Raw genomic sequence first — 12,883 nt, 5'->3', positions numbered from 1 at the left:
CTAAACATGCATTTAAAGGAGAGTCGGTCAGTGTGATTAATATAAATATAGACATTTAAAAACCTCTATATTGAAAATGATGAATCATTGTGGCCACTGACTAAAGTCTTTACAGTTCATAAGGAGAAACCAGGGTGCCAACAGTCCCCCATTTTCTGTGTAGATTTTTAAAGGGGGACCATTACTGAGATTTTTAAACACAAAAGCTTCTCTTCTTGTTTGTTCAGCAGGAGGGTTTTGAAAGCTGGATTTGGGGATTTTAAGGGTGATCTCTCTGAGTTGATGGCTACACAACTTTTTCTTTTTTTTCACTGTACCTTAGTCACTGTAGAACAAAAACCCGGCTCACCACAGTGACCATTTTTCATATTTTCCGGTCACTCTGCTCAACAAATTTGAAACCTTAAATACTATATGAAGCACCTCAGTCTGTATGTGCTGCTTATCGTTTAAGGGTTGTCTGTCTGTATTTTCAATGGATTCCGTGTGCCGTTCTTTTCTTGGCTGAAGTCTCCATTTTATGAAGGTTTTTTTCCTTTTCTTTCTTTTGTCGCATGTAGGGAGCAACATACGCGCACAATCACACAATGTTAATTTCAAGCCTTCTTTGCAGAGGCATGGGACATTTTCTATCTGCATCTGCTGTCTATAACTTTTAAGTGGTTTTAATCATGGAGAGTCAAGAAATGGTCACCTGAACCTCTGGAAGGTTTAAGCAGAATGTTTTTCAAGGAGATATTGAAAAATACTATAGGGTGTGTGGGTTTTTGTTTGTTTTGAGTGTATTTTTTCTTGGTAAGGTGATTTGTATAGCTTCCCCCCCCCCCAAGAAAAGGTAAACATCAACAAGAACAAAGTTAACCCAACTTCGAAAATGGGCACCCTTTAAGGCACAGGGTTTCCGAATTTCATCACAAAGCGAATACTCACCTCACTGGCCCCTTTTCCCACACACTCTCTTTTTTTCTACTTCCTTCCAGGGTGCGGAAGGATTCCCACAGCCAGAAGGGAAGTCCAGTGAAGGCTCTCTGCCCCTGGGGCAGAAAATAAATGACAGGAGGGAATGAGGAGGGACCAGGGCAATTTGGGGTGGAAGTTATTAAACCTGATAAGAGTGAATCTGCAAAGGGCGATTGTCTGTAAATCTCAGGACTGCTGAGCGCTGCTGTGCGCTCGGAAAAGAGGGCTCCGGCCAACCACGGTGGATATCGATTCGATAAAAACCAGGGAGATGCTTCATATCGTGCAGAATGAAAAATTCTGCAGATTTTTAATTTAATTTTTTCAAAGAGAAACCAAATGAAAGGAACTCGAAGAAGGTGCTTCAGAAGGAACTTCAGAAATAAACCCTTTCTTCATTTCCTGTTTAATTTTTATGTTTTGCCTTTCCCTCCCTCCCTTCCCCTCCTTCCTTTTTCCTCCATCCTGTTTTCCTCCCTCCCTGACTCCCTTCCTTCCTTCCTTTTTCCTTCCTTTCTCCTTTCCTCTACGTTAAACATTAACAGCTTAAAGTATACAAAATCTCTACAGATTTTCCACTAGGAGCTTGAGCGAAGATTTCCTTCTTTGCCCCCAGAGCTAGTCTGGACACGGGGAGCCATTCTTCCTAATTTTGTTGTGTGATGGGATTTGAAACGGCTTTTACCCTCCCTTTCCAGAACTAAAATCAGTCCCAGATCAATATTTTGCAAGATAAATATTATAGACTTGGAAATTCAGATTCTCTAGACAGAAATTTATTAATGGGAATAACTGTCTTTTCCTTTTCAAATCAATAACTCCCTTATCTTTTTTACCTAAAGATCATTCCAACCCAAATAAAAAGCACTTGGAAAAAATCTTAATTTTTTTCCCTTTGAATGCTTTAAACACCTTTTTCATCTCTTTTTGGTATATCATTGCTTAGTCTATAATAAATAAACTCTAAAACTTGAAACTAAAAGAAAACCTCAGAGGAATACTTTTATATTTTAAAAACTACTTAAAAATATATATGTTTTTAGTGTAACTATATAGCCATATATACATATATATAATTTCATATTTTCATATGTAATTTTATTTTATGGTAAAATAGATACTTTTAAAATTAGAAACGTCTGGAAATATTTGGTTAACATTTATGTAAACTCTTCAGAAAAACTGAAATCTGGTTTATTAAGAATGAAGCATAAATTTAAAAATATACACACATATAAAGAGTTACCCAAAGAAATACATAAGTACAATTAAAGTCCGAGTCAATTTTTCAACGTGGGCCTTATTCAAAAAATTCTAGAAATTGCAAGGGAAATTTTTCTTACGGAACTTTCCATAAGTCATTGAACGGGCAACAGCGCCCTCTGTCGGGATTTTGTGTGAGAAAATCCTGCACGGCCGCTCGATATATATATTTTTTTCTCCAGCGATTTCTTCCGGTTCTTGAAAACATTTTATTGCTTAAGATCATTTTAAAAGCTCAATTTTTTATCAAATCGACTAATTTTGGAAATGATTGTTTAAGCATCTATAAAGTTCAAATGCCTCAAAAAATGTACAAATAAAATCTCATTCTCTACTAAGAAAAATTTCCTAACTTGAGCCAGCTTCTCTCGCTCTTAACTTTATGTTGCATTTCGCTTTAACCTTCCAATCAACGTGGAGTAAGGAAAGATTTCCGCAAGGACTCAATAAATGCAAAACAAAATCAAGGCAAAGGCAAAAAAACCCTCTGGTTTTGAAGTGAAGATAAACGAGCAAAATATGTAGTTTCATCATCATTTCATTTTCCATTTCGTCTTTCCCTATGCCCATTTTTTTGTTTTGTTTTTGTTTTTTCAGGGGTGACACACGCTTGCCTACATAGCAGCGCACTGGAGACATCCCAAGTAGTTCTATTTGTATTTTCCCCTCTCACTGATATTTATTTCCGTTTATAATAGCAGAGAGGCGAGTTAGTAATACCCCCCTTTTCTCAGCCTCGGATAGAGGGACTATTTTCCGATAAATGTAGGAGCCACTGATGGAGGTGAAGGCACCTAGCATGGTGCCCTCTGCTGGCGGTTTTCCGAGTAAGTTTCTAACATTTTTTTTTTTTTTAATTTCACCGAAAAATATCATTATATTAAAACAAGGTCAGCTGTTAGCATCTCATGTCTCACTTCTTCTTTCTTCTAAAAATCTAAGAATTGTCTACAGTTCTCAGACTTCCTTCCTTCCTCCCCCTATTCCTCACCTTGGCACCTGTGATGGAAGGCTTCATAAGCTCTCTCTCTGCGGCTGCCTGATGGACTGCCTTTTCTTTTACACAATACACGGTCCGCCTGGGTTTCCCTTTTCCATCTTCCCAAGACACACAAATGATAGAATGGTAAACACCAAGACTTAGGATTATTGTGACAAGTCAGGACCCCGACCCCTCTCATTATGGGCGGTCGTGTAAGCTATTTAACAGCCAGGGTACTGAGCTATTAGATGGGAATATATGTGAGAATTCGTTACAACAACACAGTATGAAAGGAATCTATTCCATACTGTCACTTTGTAAAACAATTTAATTTCCCCTCATCAACTCAAGACAGGAGCTGGGTGTCAAGAAAGTGAAGGCTTCCATCAGCTAGGGACATGCATAATTTCCTGTTTAGAAAGTGCCCGCGGGAACCCCAGCCTAGATCTCCCGGCTACGTACAGACTCAGCAGTTTGCCCACAGCGCTGTGATGCTGTCTTTCTTTCTTCTTTCCTTCCTCCCTCTCTCCCTCCCTTCCTTATTTCCTTCCTCCTTCCCTTCCCTCCTTCCTTCCTTCCGAAATGAAGAAGACAGTATTTTTGGACAATCACTTTTTTCCAGAGTTATTTTTGTCCTGGATTCATAAGCAGGCAAAGGAAGAGAGACGAGGGAGCACTGACTTGTGACATACCAAGATACTACCTCCACCTCTTACTCCTCAAGAAGCGTGATCGTCCACCAAGTCGACTAATAAGACAAGACAGGCGCACGTTTCATTGTGGTAGTCTAACTCTAGTCTTCTACCATGTTTCTATCTGGAAGCTTTCTCATGATCATATTTTGGGGGCATCTTGATTATGTATTTTTAACATCAGTTTGGAAAAATTACTGTTGAATGTGTGAAGCTACAATTCGAGCCCCTGTCCTTAGATTTATAGGGCTTTGCTGCCACATAGGTGTCAGCGATCTGGGTATGAGAGAACAAAATCGGAGGGACTAATGTTTGCATAAGGGTTTTTTTTAAAAAATTAAATGGGGGTAGAATGATCTCCAGAACGACTCTACGTGATTTTACAGATTGAGGCAAACATTGAAAAGGAAATCGCGTTTCTTACTTTAACCACAATATTTAATCAAGGGCACAATTGTGAATTTTTTTAAGTGGTGTTTAAATTGAAATCCCCTGTGTTAATGAAAAGCAGTGTGAATGTGGATGCTTCTACTTGGTCTTGGAATTTAAGGAGCAGTAATTTTACTGCATATTTTAGATGTTCTGAAGTCCTCAGGCTTTTCTGTCTACTTGTGGGGCTGTGAAGTTGCCAAAGGGACAGTTTTCAAATTTCTATCTCCTGGAGATAAAGAGGTTAAGGAATGGAAGATGGGGGTGGGGGACGGGCGGGGGCTTGGAGTAAATGGTGCAAACAGCCAGAGAACAATTGTTTCCAATACCAATGGATATTTCACATACACAATGTGAGAGATGCTCATCTTCCCTGGCGTGACCAATGCAGGAGGACAGGTATTTCCATCATTGTGGATATTTTCCATATTATTGATTTAAGAAGGGGCAATCTCAAAGGGTGAGAACACTAAACAATTTGGTTTCAAAATGCAACCAATAGACCAATACACATCGGAGAGGAAAAATTTGCAAATAAAGACATGGAAAGATGTTCTAACCACTAAAGCATGAATAAGCACATAACGATGCATAACATCAGAGCTGAAATGTCTCTTAAGCACAAGGACCATTTAGGAGAAATTAGCATTACATTGGAGCTACTTCCTAAAACTCACATTCATGCATTTTGAGAAAAATAGAGAATGATATGTATTCTATGACTCTCTTTATTTCCTTAACATAAGAAGATTCTTTCACTTACCAGCTATGTTACCTTGGGCAACTCCTTTGACCTTTCCATATCTCAGTTTTCTCATCTATAAAATGAGGCAAATTTACTGGATATCTAAGTTGTTTTTTTTTCTTAGAAACAGACTTAATGAGATTTAAAAGCAGCAAATAGTAATGAATGAAAAGTTTAGAATGAAAGTATTTCTTTCTGAACATGTTGCAGCAGAATCTCAGCTCTCTGGGACCCTCTAGGGTAGAGTTTAAGAGAACTGACCCTGATCTTTTGATAAATACTAATCACACGCTCACGCACACACACATTTTTAGGAATATCATCTTAGAAGAAAACAAAGAAAGGATAAGAATACAGCTTGAGCAGCTCATGCAGCCCAATATCAAAAAACCAAACAACCCAATCCAAAAATAGGCAGAAGACCTAAATAGACATTTCCCTGAAGAAGATATACAGATTGCCAACAAACACATGAAAGAAAGCTCAACATCACTAATCATTTGAGAAATGCAAATCAAAACCACAATGAGGTATGACCTCACACAGGTCAGAATGGCCATCATAAAAAAATCTACAAACAACAAATGCTGGAGAGGGTGTGGAGAAATGGGAACCCTCTTGCACTGTTGGTGGGAATGTAAATTGATACAGCCACTATGGAGAACAGTATGGAGGTTCCTTAAAAAACTCAAATAGAACTACCATATGACCCAGCAATCCCACTACTGGGCATATACCCTGAGAAAACCATAATACAAAAGAGACATGTACCACAATGTTCGTTACAGCACTATTTATAATACCCAGGACATGGAAGCAACCCAAGTGTCCATCGACAGATGAATGGATAAAGAAGATGTGGCACATATATACAATGGAATATAACTCTGCCATAAAAGGAAATGAAATTGAGTTATTTGTGGTGAGGTGGATGGACATTACTTCATACAGAGTGAAGTAAGTCAGAAAGAGAAAAACAAATAACGTATGCTAACACACATAGATGGAATCTAAAAAAAAAAAAAATGGTTCTGATGAACCTAGGGGCAAGACAGCAATAAAGACGCAGGCATAGTGAATGGACTTGAGGACACGGGGTATGGGGGAAGGGTAAGCTGGGAGGAAGTGAGAGAGTGGCATGGACATATATACACTATCAAATGTAAAATAGATAGCTAGTGGGAAGCAGCTGCATAGCACAGGGAGACCAGCTCAGTGTTTTGTGACCACCTAGAGGGGTGGGATAGGGACAGTGGGAGGGAGGCTCAAGAGGGAGGAGATATGGGGATATATGTATATGTATAGCTGATTCACTTTGTTATACAGCAGAAACTAACACAAAATTGTAAAGCAATTATACTCCAATAAGGATGTAAAAAAAAAAAGAATACAGCTTGAGGGAAGAGGCTATCATTTTAATAGTTAGTACCTAACTAACGCTTTGAAAGAGTTGAAGCATCAAGTCTAGATGAGTGATATCTTCATATAGTCAAGAGTTTGAAGTTCTGATCTTGCAATGATGATCAGTAACCTTTGATAACACATGCAAAAGGGAAGCAATGTCTAATAGCTGAGGCTGGAAAAAAACTTCATTTTTCAGAAAGAGGGAAGAAGGGGGATTCTAGAAGTTACAGGTGGGGAATTACGCTATTGTTTCCTCAGAAAAATGATAGTTTAGGTTGTCAAAGTGGTTAGTCATGCACTCTGGGAGGGAAAGAGGGGATATCCCGAGGCACCAGCGTGGCTTCAGGAAGAAGAGATCGTTCCATGTATCCTCATGTCCTTTGCTATAGATTTACTAGACTGCGTATCAGGCCCATAATGTATCTGGAGCTCACGGAGACATTTCAAAACTTTCTCATTGGCTCCCCAGTCTGAGCTGAGTGATGCCATGGTATGTGGAGATGGCCTGCCTTCTGACTCAGGACATGGGCTTTGGAGTGGGACAGACATGTGTGATTGCAGATCCACCCCTTAATCTCTTGGATATTAAAAAATTACTTAACCTCCCTGACTCATCATTTTTCCTGTATGAGACACTTGAGGGACTTCCCTTGCCGTCCAGTGGTTAAGACTCAGCGCTTCCACTGCAAGGGATGTGGGTTCAATCCCTGGTCTGGGAACTAAGATCCTGCATGCCACACAGCCAAAAAATTAAAATTAAAAAAAAAAAAAAGAAAGAAACACCTGAAATATATTTCCATATAAGAGACACATTCATTATATGAAACAAGTGCATAGCAATAATCATTGCATGGGCGTGTTCATGATGATTAAATGAGATAATACATAAGAAATGCTTACGACCTCCAGCATAAGGAAAGCACTCAGTATGTTGTAGTTACTGTTACAACCACAGATTTGCATCTATTTGAATAATTCTTTCCCAAAGAGGTTGATTGATGAACGGAAACCAATTTGAGGCAATTGTTTCAATAGTTTGCTATGGGGCTCATTCTTAGTCTTATTCTTTTGAATATTAAAGAAAAATGGTGACTCAGAAGAAGAATTAGAATATGTGTTCATTATTTTTCAGGTGCTAAACATTGGGGAGAAGAGTTAGTTCCTCGGATTACAGGATGAGGATTCAAAAATATTTTAACAGGCTAATACTCTGGAACAAATCCCCAAAGCTGTAATTTAACAAAGATAAAAGTAGCAAAAACATTAAGTGTGAAGGGGAGAATCAGAGACTGATAGAGGAAGACATGAACATGTGTACAGTTTGGGAATTCCCTGGCGGTCCAGTAGTTAGGACTCTGTGCTTTTACTGCTGAGGGGACGAGTTCAGTTTCTGGTGGTGGAACTAAGATCCTGCAAACCGCACAGAGCAGCAAAAAAGGAAATATGTACAGTCTTCCCCTGCAGAAGGTCCTTGTGGTTTCTGGAACACCATGATCACACGAGCATCGTACCCAGCAACTTACTCAGACTGACAAACACAGAGAGTGAGTGAAATCCCAGGTTACGTTAGTAAATTTCAGGGGTGACCTGCTTAAGACCTCACTGATAAATACAAATATCCCTAAAAGAAAGCAACCAGATTAAAGAAAATCCTGGACACCATGTCAAGGGAGAAGGAGTTGAGGAGACTGGGGTAGTCATCCTAGATTAGAGAAAACTTAGGGTTCTGAACCCTGTCTTTAATATTTGGGGCTCGTTTGGGGGAAGAAGGTATAGACTGGGGGAGAAGTTGGCATTTGTCGATTTAATTTTACACTGCCAGTATATAGCAAAGTGGCTGGCCCAGATGTGCTCAAAGCATTTTAGGTGAAATAACGCTCTTTTCCTGTAAAGATACAGGATAAAGATCAGTACAGAGACGTTACCAGGAGGCCGATTAAACTCAATGTGAGAAAAATTTTTTTCTAAAAATTTAAAGGGCTGGAAAAGGCAGCTTTGATTGTGAACTGGCATTGAGAGGAATATGAGGAAGATCCCATTATTTCTGCATCTGTATAAGTCTTATCTAACTGGGGAATTATACGCATTTACTGAGCCCATGTTTCCATGTACTGCACATGTTATCTGATTTCTATTAGTAGAAATAACATCACAGTAATTATACTCAATAGCCTTATTGGTCTGTCAGTCTCGGATTGTTTTGCTTCTGTCATTATCGCTCTTTTCCTATATTTAATTGGATTTCTGTAGGTAGCTTTATAGAATTAAAAAAGGAAATTTATTTATTTAGCTTATGGATGAAGGGCACTTAGGCTTTCATTTGTCATCATTTTTGAGGGACGTTTGTTTGATCCAGAAAAGTAATAAACCCTTTGCAGAGGATTTATCCAATGATCACACTCCAAACCAGTTTGGAGCCAGTTTCAAAACTCTTTAAGCTATTAGAGCTTTGTTGCTTTAAACAATAAACATTAACGTTTATTTCTGGATTCTTTTGTGTAATCAAATCTTTTTGCTCCCCATACTACAGTAATACTGTGTCAATTTAACTCACAGAAACGTATAGATAAATGATTTTAAACAATGACAACAACAACAAAATCTTTAGACAATTTAATGAGCACACAATAATAGAAAAGTCATTCTTTCTAAATCTTTCCTTAATTGCTTTCACTATTGTTTCTAAAGAAATTATGAAGTGTGTTCTTTTCCTGTTGTATTGTAAAATATTTTTATTAACTCCACCATCACAACCTAAACAAAGAGTGAAAAACTATTTTAAGACCCAACTAAGCATGGACAGTCAGTTTTTAATCATCTCTCTCTCTCTCTCTCACCAGTTTCCTTCAGAATTTTGGTCAATATATGAAATATGGAGTTTTGGGCATGAAAACTCTCTGAAAACTTCCAGGGAATTGAAATGGAAATTTGCATTAGGCCATATTTGCAACTTCTGAAGCTGATGCTTTTATGGGGCCCATTCTTTCAATACATATTTACCAAGGGCCTATTTTTTTTTTTTTTGCAGCACATTATGCAGATATAAAGGCAAATCAGAGAAGGAAAGATTTTACTGTCTTATCAAAGGAAGTGAAATATTATAGGATGAGAAGAGTTTGTGATTTTGACTATGAAACTACATTAAATGGTATTTTATATTCTAATGTAAAGCCTTAAGTGACTTATCACTTTCTATCTAGAGTTTAAATGCCCTAGTTCAGACAAATTTTACTTTTTTGCCTAGGAGTTTTGCTTTATTTCAAATAGAAATCATGTGGTTAGTAAATGAAATGCATGTGTGTGTGTATGTGTAGCGGGGAGGGTCTATTTGTTCTTTATCAGGCTCTACGATCCCAGAGTTTTCATTTCTTAATAGGAGACACTGTTCTCTATTCTGTCACTGGTGACTGTGTCCCATAAAGTCTCACACTGAGCATCCCCAGATCTTGATTTACACACTCACTAGTGGAAGCTTACCTTCAGGGCCACATCTCTTATCACCCTTGGCCCAAGGAAAGAAAACAGCATTGGACTGGGAACCAAAGAGGAGGCTACTCCTGGCCTTGACACCAGTGTACTTACTATCTGGTCTTTTGACCTCCCTGGGTCTCAGAATCCAAGATCAGGATTCTGTCACTCAGTGTGCCTGCCTGTTGAATGACAGATCATGGAGACAGCTGGCTCCGGCAGTAACGCAGCAACCAGTCAGTTAATGGAGATGCTAAAAAGGATCTGTTCCAGGACTTAGCAGTTTTACCAGCTTTTCTGATTTTCACAAATCTTGAAAGCAAGCCTGACCTTAGATCATTCTTAACTTGGTTTCTTGGGACAATGCCTCTTTTTTTTTTTTTTAATCAGTGGGCTTGATGTTATTTTTGCAAATACTCTTCATTTCAGTTCTAGTATGGCGACAGTACTAGAAAATGAGGAATACAACTTTAAAGCATGTTATAATGTTGGCTGCAAAGTGATTCCAACAACAACAAAAATGACTTTGGCTACAAAAAGAGGCCTTCCAAATCACATTCAACCTGAAGGGAAGCAGCATATCAGCTCAAGCCTTTGGAAATCAGCGTGTTTCAAAACTTTTCTCCAAACATTATTTAGTGAGTTTAATTATTGTTTCCAGCTAACATTTTTGTCTTCAATAGGAGAAGGGGGCAATTACTTTTGGAATGATTATTATATTAATATATTTTCTAGTACCACCGACTTACATTTGAGAATAAATGCAGTTGTTCCTGTGAAACGGTCACATTACAGACACTTTGATGGAATTAGCAATTATTTTAGGTAACTCGGCAGAAAGACTGAAAGGATGACCATCATTAACTTTGACCTTTATTCTACATTTATTTTCTTAGGCTAATTAGATTGTACCTCTTTTGACAACTAACAATAATAATGCTTTAATTTTTTTTATTTTGAAGTTAAAGACTTTACTGATTTTTTTCCAGCTTTATCAACATACAATGGACATATTACAATGTATAATTTTAAGGCAAACAATGTGAATGCAATACACATATATACATATATGTATATACATATACATATACATATATGTATACATATACATATATGTATATTGTGGAATGTTTGCCACAATAAGGTTAGTTATATCCTTCATTTAATGTAATTATCATTTTGTTGTTGTCATGGTGGGAACATTAAAGCTCTACTCATAGCAACTTTCAAGTCTATAATATAATAATATAATACAACCATAATGCAACTATAATTTCACCACACCATACTTTAGATCACTGGAACTTATTCAACTTTGAACTGAAAGGGGTTTTTTTGCATCAACCTATATATATATATATATATATATATATACACATATATATAAATAAATATATATATATACAGTATACATATATACTGTAGTATATACTATATATATATAGTGATAATGCTTTAATTTCTATTGTGAGCTCTTATATTCTTAAAATCTCTTCACTGTAACTGAGGTATAGCTTCCTCATTTCTAGTAACACAATGTTATTAAGTAATAGCTGCTGTCTATTGAGACCTCCCCATGTTCCATGCCCTAAACTAAGGACATTAAATAGTTTAGCTCACTTAATTTAATCTTCACAAGGTCTATGAAAAAGGCATTTCAGATGAGGAAACCAAGGCCCAAAGAGATTAAGCAACTTTGCCAAATTGTCACAGAACGAGTAAATGTTGCAGAAAAAGGATTTGAGCCCAACCTTGACTTCAAAGCTGTCCCCTTAGCCTTATAGCCATACTGTGGGTGCTTATCAAGGCCCAGAGTCAGCTTCTCTGACCTCCTAGTGCCAGTGGTTTGGACAATGGAAAAGCTAAATCAGATGCAGTAGAGACAGAAAAAAGAAACAGAGAAGAATAAAAGGAAGAGAAAAAAAGAAATCAAATGGAGGAAAGGGAACAAAGATAAATAGGGAAAGAAAGTTAGAAAATGGACAGAAAGGGAGGTAAACAGATACAACCAGTGGTGGGCTGTTGACTTTCTGTCTAGGAAGAGGTCCTCAACGTGGAGATGATCTTAATCCCCCAAAGACATTTGGAAATGTCTGGAAACATTTTTTAATTGTCACGATTTGGCATGTAGGGGGTGATACTGGCATCCAGTGAGTAGAGACCAGGAATGCTGCTAAACATTAAACAATGCATAGGACAGCTTCCACAGCAAAGAATCATCAAAAGGTCAAAAGTGCTGAGGTTGAGACACACTAGTCTAGGGTTTGCTGGTCCAACCATTAAGATGGGACATTTTGGACTAACTTTGTAATTTTCTAAGAGATTTTAAATCATAATCCTCAAACAAGTCTAGGGCACATAAAAGAAAGAAGCCTTAGTGTTGTCAATCTCTTTTTTTTTCCTACAGGATTTGAAAGAAAAATGTCTATAGTGTAGTTTTAGAGTGATACAGTTTATATTTTTAATATAAATTGAAAATATGTATTATTCCATGTAAATTTCAATTCAACTAAATCCAGCCAGCTCTAAGGAAGCAGCTCTGGGTTGAACAAATAGTTCTAACTGTTCTGTGTGAGGACTTTGGGAGGCCAGTATTAGAACTGGGAGTAACATAAGGAATCATTATGCCAGGCCCTTCATTTTACAGAGGAGCAAGTTAGGGCTCAGAAAGATGAAATGCCTTGCCTGAGATCACAAGTGGCTGGGCTGGGACACAACTCCAGTTCTTCAACCTTCTAATTCTTAGTTTTTCACCTTCACCTAATTTACATCTGTAGTTCATTAAGAACCCTCACACGGAAATGACTTTTTAAGCATCTTTCTCTTTAATTCCGCGGGTCTACTGATTAAAAGCATCTAAAGACACAAGCACGTCCCCTAACACACACATTGACACTGGCCCACTCTCTTAAAAGCTTTGTGATGATGGATACAATATTT

This window comes from Kogia breviceps, chromosome 10 (assembly GCF_026419965.1).
Source record: "Kogia breviceps isolate mKogBre1 chromosome 10, mKogBre1 haplotype 1, whole genome shotgun sequence".
Taxonomy (NCBI): domain Eukaryota; kingdom Metazoa; phylum Chordata; class Mammalia; order Artiodactyla; family Physeteridae; genus Kogia; species Kogia breviceps.
The sequence above is the reverse complement of the archived record's forward strand: the minus strand, read 5'-3'. Positions refer to the sequence as shown.